The sequence below is a fragment of the Tursiops truncatus genome, chromosome 1 (genome assembly GCF_011762595.2).
Source record: "Tursiops truncatus isolate mTurTru1 chromosome 1, mTurTru1.mat.Y, whole genome shotgun sequence".
Lineage (NCBI taxonomy): Eukaryota > Metazoa > Chordata > Mammalia > Artiodactyla > Delphinidae > Tursiops > Tursiops truncatus.
The window spans coordinates 41,716,069-41,724,001 of record NC_047034.1 but is presented as its reverse complement, the minus strand read 5'-3'; positions in this window follow the sequence as shown (position 1 = coordinate 41,724,001).

Below are 7,933 nucleotides of genomic sequence, written 5' to 3'. Positions count from 1 at the left end.
AGCACTCCTCATGTATGGCCATCTCACCTCTCCTTGACCTCTTCCACAGGCTGAAGTTCGTACACTCCAGCTTGTTGTTTGGGCTCTGTTGGACATAACCTAAGTCTGGATGGCAGGGTGAAAATTGGATAAACAGCCACACTAACTCCAGGGAGATTTTTTTTATGCGAACGTCTGTTTCTTGAATTTGGCCATGGTAAGGTCTAGGGGAAGGGGGAATTTCAATTGATGAAATAAGATCAAGAAGATGTTGCCTCATTCAACATCTACGTCTCCCCCGGCATCACAGAGGGAGGAAACTCTTTCCAAGTTTCCTCTGTTACTGGGTTTATGCCCAATTCTAGTTTAGGTGAGATCAACTGAATGTTTTTTGTGGTACTTTGCTGTCCTACAGGTATAGCCTGCTTTGAAAGGAACTCCATGCATACATATAAAAATATGGACTTAAAGATAAGTAGAGCAATCAACAAATTTTTATTAAGTGTGTCCCATGTTGCCAGCATTGGGTGATATACCAAAGTGTATTAAGAAACATGGAGGAATGAATCCTTGCACATAGGAAGCTTAAAGTTTTAATAGGAAATTGAAGTGATAAAGAGCAAAAAAGACAACCTATGATTTGGTACTAAATTGCAAGGTACCAATATGAATAGCTGTGGATATTTGTAATAGGAGAAGACAAGGTGGACTTCTGAACCTGGAGAAGGCTTCACACAGGAAGTTTGAATCATGCAGGATCTAAGGTGCTGAGAAGCTCTGAGCAGGCAGAGCCTAGGGGAGAAGCATTTCCAATGGGGGAAACTGTGAGCCACCAACAAAGGTTAGTAAGTCAACTGATTGTCCTTCCACTTGCTAAGAGCTAATTGTATGTGGCATTGTTACCCCCATTTACCAATGGGGAGATGAAACTTGCGAGCAGGTAAGTAACAACAACAGCAATAATCGCTAACACTCATTTAGCACTTAACAAGTTCCAGGAAGTGTTTTAGGCACTTTGCATATTTTAAATTTAAGCCTCATAACCACCCTCACAGGTAGGTACTCTTCTTATACATACCCCATTTAGGCATGAGGAGATTGAAACACAGAGCCGTTCAGCGATTAGCCAAGGTCACACAGGCAGGAAATGGCTGATCTGGGATGAGACCCAAGCCTCTCTAGTTCTAAAGCCCACACTCTATGACACTGAATGTCTGAGGAGGTTTCAATGTGCAGGAGGGTGTGTTTGTGAGAGGTGAGGAGAGGTGGGTGGGCACTATTCTCATTCTTAAACAATTCTTGGTTTTAACTTGTGAAAGGCCATAATGAATTTAAACTTCCAGTCCGAACACCAAAATTCAGGGTATGAAGCCCATTTCAGGACACCAACATTACATAAAATAGGCATCGAGCCCTTTTGGTACAGAAGGAAACTCATGAGAATGTTGGTCTCAAGACTTCGCAACAAAGCAGCCTTCCTCCCTGGACCAGGGTCACTGGGGACTCTAGAGAGATACAAAAGCAGAGAAATGCCTCCCCACCTCTGTGCAGCTTCTGCTCTTACGAAGCACCTGTTATGAATTTAGAAACATTCCTGAGGTCTCTGTATTTACCTCTTACTCAGGCTTGGATCCCTGAATTCTGTGACAATATAGGATTATGTGGGCCCTCTTTGCATGTCTTGGTAGAACAACCAATCAACCTAATTGGAAAAAATACATGACGTCAGCCTGGTACTCAGAACAGGCCATATGCAGGGAAGAGAGAGAGAGAGGTAATCAGAGAGGATCCAGGCTAGTTTTTCGTTATCAAAATCCCTTCCTCTTATAGACACCATATTGCTAAAATCCCATTAGTAATGATTCATTTCTTTAGGCTTTTTTCCATGATAAAGCCAACAAATCTTCTGATCCAAGTGTATCTAATCCAGTGGTTTTAAACATAGAGTCTTAAACAGAATAATTTATTTTTCTCAAATGAATTCTTAATTATAACCTCAGTATATAAGATAAAAGGTGAGCTAGTCTGGGGAAATTGGATACCGGTAAAAGGAGAGTTTCTCTGCTGGCTTAGCCTTTGCTGTATTCTCCACCTTAGCCCCTGAGGCACCCCCAACAGAGTCGCTGGGCTGTGGAACTTACTATGAGATCTTTCATGTACCTCAGTTAGGATGCAAGTAACAGAATATCTGACTAATCAATGGCTTAAACAAATAAGGTTTTTTCATTTTTCTCATAAAAATAGAAGTCTGAAGGGAGTGGGCTGCCAGTGTTGGTTCAGTGGCTCAGAGATCTCAGAGCTAATGTCTGTGATTTTCTTGCTTTTTGCCTCATGATCTGAAGAAGGTTGCTTCAGCTCCAGACATCACATTTTTGCTCAGGGCAAAAAGAAGATGGAAAGGCAGTGCCAGCCATTTCTGTTCCCTAAAAATCAAGAAAATAAAGGCTTCCCTGAAGACTTCCAGTAGACTTCCGTTTAGGGCTTGTTGGCCTGAAATATGTCACATTGTCACTCTAAGATGCAAAGAATTCTGGGAAAATAAATATTTAATTAGCCATATTGCCACTTCAAAGAATATTGGGGTTCTATTCTCAAGAAAGAATATTGGTATGTATACTGAATAGATAACTAACAATATAAGATATAGCCTGATTTTCTCTTTATGTACTTCAAGGAAGGAAAACATTACATTTTGAAGTTTTCATGATAGAAACCGCATATAAAATTTTACTAGGAAACTGGTGATTTCTCTTTGGATGGCAGCAAGGGAGTAGAGGTTCCTGTAGGATGTTGATGGGGAAAGGATGCTGAAAGGGGACAGAGGTGAAAAGAAAATGATAGAAAAGCATTAAAGATGAATTACTGGCAATTCATAGGGGACTCTGTGCAATTTTGATTGAGTGTACATAATTTGTCTAGCAATTTGTCTAGTAGGATATCAGGTATTCTGGAACAATGAGCCTAATATGATACAGCTTCTTAAGAAATAGTATGTTGTCTTAAGTGTAAGCAGTGTGGCTTGTTCAATCAAATACATTTGTCTGATTATCCATAAAACTGATTTGTTGAGGCAAAACTGAACTTCTTAGATATACGACAGAATAGAGGTAAGAGTTGGTAAAGCGTGTTTAAAAATACACACACACACACACACACACACACACACACACACACACACACACATGCTCCCATGTCTCTCCCTTTCCTTTAAACTGATAGTCAGGGGACAGTTTATCCTACCTGTTTTGGGGTATAGTTATGAAACATTTTCAGTGGAGAGCATGAATGAGCAGGGACTTGTCCTGAAAAACAGAACACAAATAAATTATTAATCATGTTTCTCTTTGTATATTTACTTGTTTTGCTTCTGAAGGGAGTATTAGTCTACTAAGAGATGAATAATTTGAAGATATTGCAGATGGGTAATCAGTGTGATTTAAAATTTTTATGGCACGAGAACAGAGTTGTCGCTTGGACCTTGTTTTTAGAAGGCACTTTAGATCTGTGCAGTTAAAAACAAATATTTTGCAGTAGAAGGTTACTGTCTTCCATGAAATAATGTTGAATATGTTCTTAAATCCTCCTTCTGTTTTTTAAAAACTGATGGAATAGAAGAGCTGAATGGGTCTACCAAATGGACAGGAAAAGCTATCACGCAGAGACGGGAGCCTCGGCTCCCGGCAAGCAACGACTGGGAGCTTTATTTAATCACCATCATCACTATACAAAAAAACAAACCACAAATTCCACTTCCCTTCCTTTGTTTCCCAATCAATTGAGACAGACTTGTTCTCTCCATTCTCAGGCCAGAAGGAAATCTAAAGGAAGCACTTTCTGAATTTCATATTTAAGCAAAGTGAGTGAGACTTCAGCCAAAGGGGTTGCTGCTCGGCCAGTAAGATGGGTTTGGTGATGAGATCACCTTAGAGGACCAGGAAGCAGGACAGATGTCCCAAGGGCAGTGCTTTTAAAAACTGTACATCCTGACACATTAGGGAACCATGAACTCAATTAAGAGGGCTCTGACCGTGTATTATTTCTTATAGAGTTCCACAGAATAGAATAAAATAAAATAAAATAAGTCACATGTAGTCAGAGTATTATTTATAAAATTTTTGTTTCAATAATATATGTGTGTCCTTATGTAAATCATATTCCTTTACATGGGTCATGGTCAAAAAAGTTTCAAAATATTGCTGCAGGGCTAAGTGTGAAAGGACAGTCGCTCTTTTCTTACAACCTCGATTGGAAGGAGAAGGAGAGGTGGAGAAAGGGGGGGATGTAGAGTCCCTGGGCTCCTTTGTCCCTGTTAGCACACGCCGTGGCTGCTAGCACGTGTAACTGTGGGTGTGTACATCTTCAATATTTGCACATAGATATTCTTCCACACGACTTGGAGGAGATTTTTGCCGAGTTACTCATCCAGAAACACCCTTTGGATTAATTGGGATTGCATTACATTTATAAAATAATTTGGGGGAGAATCGCCATCTTAGTTGAATCTGCCAATCCAAGTGTATGGGGTGTGTCTACACGTATTCTAGTCATTTTCTAGATCCCTTAGGTTTGTTTATGCTATCTTTTTAAAAAGCTTTTCTTTGTTTTACTTGTTGACACCTATGTGTTTGGCACGTTTTGGTTCTAGTTGTTTGTTTGACAGCTTTTTCTCCAGACGTACTGAACTCTCAGGCTCATAGAACTTGCAGATGTCTTCCATGTGTTCCTTCCTCTGTTCAAGCGGTTCCTCTGTGCAGAAAGCCTTTTCCTGCATTTCTTGAGGATGTTAGAGCAGTGGTTACCACGGCTCGGCTGCCCCCCGGGTGGAGCTGTCTCCCAGGGGTCCTGCAGCAGTAGCCCCCTAACTAGTCACTCTGTTTCTTCTCTTACCCATCCACCATTCTCCACATAGCCATTGGGATGATCTTGAAAAACAAAAATCAGATCACAACAACAGAAGTCACTTCCCTCCCTAAGACTTCTAATGGCTTCTACTGCCTTTGTAAAAATCCAGACATGTTTCAAGACCCACAGTGCTCCCCGTGATTTGGTTCCTGCCCATTTCTCCAAACTTGTCTCCTGAACTTTTCCTCATCGTTCATGATGCTTCAGCCACACTGGCCTTCCTTCAAGCCCTCAACTCAAAGCCTGTCCATCCTCTGACACATTGGCTGTTGCCTCTTCCTGTGATCCTGGGATGCACCTGCTCTAGACGTTGATCACGTGGCTAGCTCCTTCTTGTCGTGTGGACACCAAACAAATGTTTTATTTAATTTTGATTTTGAGAGGCCTGTTCTGAACCCTAATATAAAGTGGTACTCTCCATACATCTAGTCACTATCCATTATCTTTTTTTAAGGCTTTATAATATCTGCTATTTTCTTATTTGCTTCTTTATTATCTATTTCCCACTCCCCCACCTCCCCACCACACACTAAAATGCAATCCCCATGAGAATAGAAACTTTGTCAGTGACTGATATCTCCCCAGCCCTACAAAGGCACTAGATAAATGTTTGATGAATTAATATGTAGTCCCATAAACTAGGAACTATACCAAATACAGAGTACAGAAAACACTCAGTCCTTATCTTCAGACACTCTATACTGTGAGGGCAGTGATGCTGTGAAAATCACCTGCTCTGTTTTAGGAAATCATTTTAGTGTTTGTGTGTGTACAAGCAGGGCTATGTGAAAGGGAGCCCGTTAGAAATTAACTACTGAGAATATATTTTAAATGTTAAAGATACATTTTAACTATTAAGAATATGTTCATTGTTAAGAATAGATATTAATTTGATTTTACAATGTGTTTTGAAGACTTTGCTATAGCTAAACACAGAACTTCTGGAGAGATACTCAGATGAATAAACAGTTTCCATCCTTGAAGGAGGATGCTTTTAGTGAGATAAAGGAACTTGTAACAACACAGTAAGGCAATGGACTTGAACAGCAGTGGAAAGGATGCCCTTGTGAGGGCAGTTATGGGACACTGGGGCTCAGGTTGGTCCAGTATTGTGATGAACATTCTTTCCTTTTTCATAGTAAACCATTACCAACCAATCACAGTTGAATTTAAACCCATCTGGGTGAACTTAACATTCTCCCCCTAAAAGAAGTCATGGTAATTTGATCTACAATTCAGAAGCAGACCCAGAGAATGAATGAACCTTTCTGAGGAAAATCCTGTGGTATGTTCTAAAAATGAATATTGCATGAATGAGATTAAAAGCTTTCAACCCAGTCAGTAGCGGGCCGCCTGGCTCGTCCCTCCTGTGGCTGGGATAGAATTGGAATCTGTGGCTCAGCACCTGCACGCGTGTTGCCTCCTCCCACTTATCTCCAGTGCTTGAGGAGTCTGTTAGCTTAGAATTGGATGATGCTTCTGTGCAGAGTAGTGCCAGGGTGTGCAGGGGCCAGGCGTATCTCTCTTTGGATCTTAGCTTGTTTAGCAAGCTTCCATGTGAATTTTTACATTTCTACTGGCCACAGAATCTCCTCTGAAAGAGATCCTGTGTTGGATGAGTGTGGAAATCTCAGAGCCAAGAGCTGGAGGATGGGCAATAGAATAGACACAAAGAGAAGCCCTTCCAGATTCCAGACAGCATGGCGGAGCCATTACTGCAGGACCTCATCAGCAGCTGAGGTCTATCAGAAGTCTTAAATGTCAGTCTAACGTATGAATTAATGATCCCAGATTTGAATAGAAATCTTCTGAAATGATTTTCTTTTTCCTAGAGGGAGAATGAAGGTATAACACCTGGATTCCTGGAGACTGTATAAGAACCTGGTGCTCTGGGTGTCAGTGGGGTGCAGCCTTCTGACCCCAGCTCACACTATCACTTCTTGAAGTTCAAGACCATCACCATGAAGATGGGATTACATAATGAGTGTCTCAAGTTGCCAGTTAAGTACCAAGTATGTAGTGGGGCAGTGGTAGCCTGCCGTGTCTCCATCACAGAGGGAAAAAGGGTGGTTTTCCATTCTGTGTTCTGTGAATCTGGCACACAGCTGTGGACTGTGTCATTTAGTCTTCCCTCTTCTTCTCAGCCCTCCCTAGAGCTTGTCTGGAGAAGGCTGGGGAGCTATTCCCCACCCCTCCGCCAACTCTAACACTTCTCATTACCATTCTATCAAGCAGTGGCCAAGTTCAGAGTTCACAGGAAGGCAAGGTCTATGAGAAGCCCTGAGTCGGTGGCCATCTGTACCTTGTCACTGCAGGCCACGTCCCTGGGCATACTTTTCCACTAGTCTGAGTCTATTCTTCTGTAGACCTAACTCCAAAAGTATCGCTAGAAAAATGACTTGAATGCAAATTAGAATAACATGAGACCCTTGATCCTTATCTAGGCTGGGGGTTTTCAAGTGTTTCCTTTGTGTGGTGGTGCCAGTGTCCCCCATAAATTCTTAATAGGTATTTATCATAGAACCTTGACTTTATACCAGCCAACTGTGTCAAGATGGCTCAGAAGATCCTTTCCTCTGAAATATACTGCTCTTATAGGGCAGGCAACCCACCCCATGAGAAAGAGTAGAACTTTATGCAAACTGTGATGTGGGGAAACTTGATTGAATATCCACTATTCTGGAATCTCCATTCTTCTTTGACCCGCTGCCCTTAACCCCAATGACCATAGGCCCTCCATGATGACATGCCAGTTAAACTTATCTTGTGATATAGATCATTCCACTCACTGTCTACTTAACCCTAATTGTGTTGTGTACTCTCATACCAGATTTATCAAAATAGCTGATATACTAAACAACTCACACTAAGGTACAAATACGTATCTGGTTAAAAATTTGTGTGGTACCTCTTCTATATGGCGTACCTGAAATTTTATTAAGCCCGCCAACCCTTAATTAAGGAGAGTATTAAATGATGGGAATTCCAGCTGCTAAGAGAGGGTACTATAAGTGTTTCCGAGATCACGCTGTTTTGGACATTGCTTAGTTGC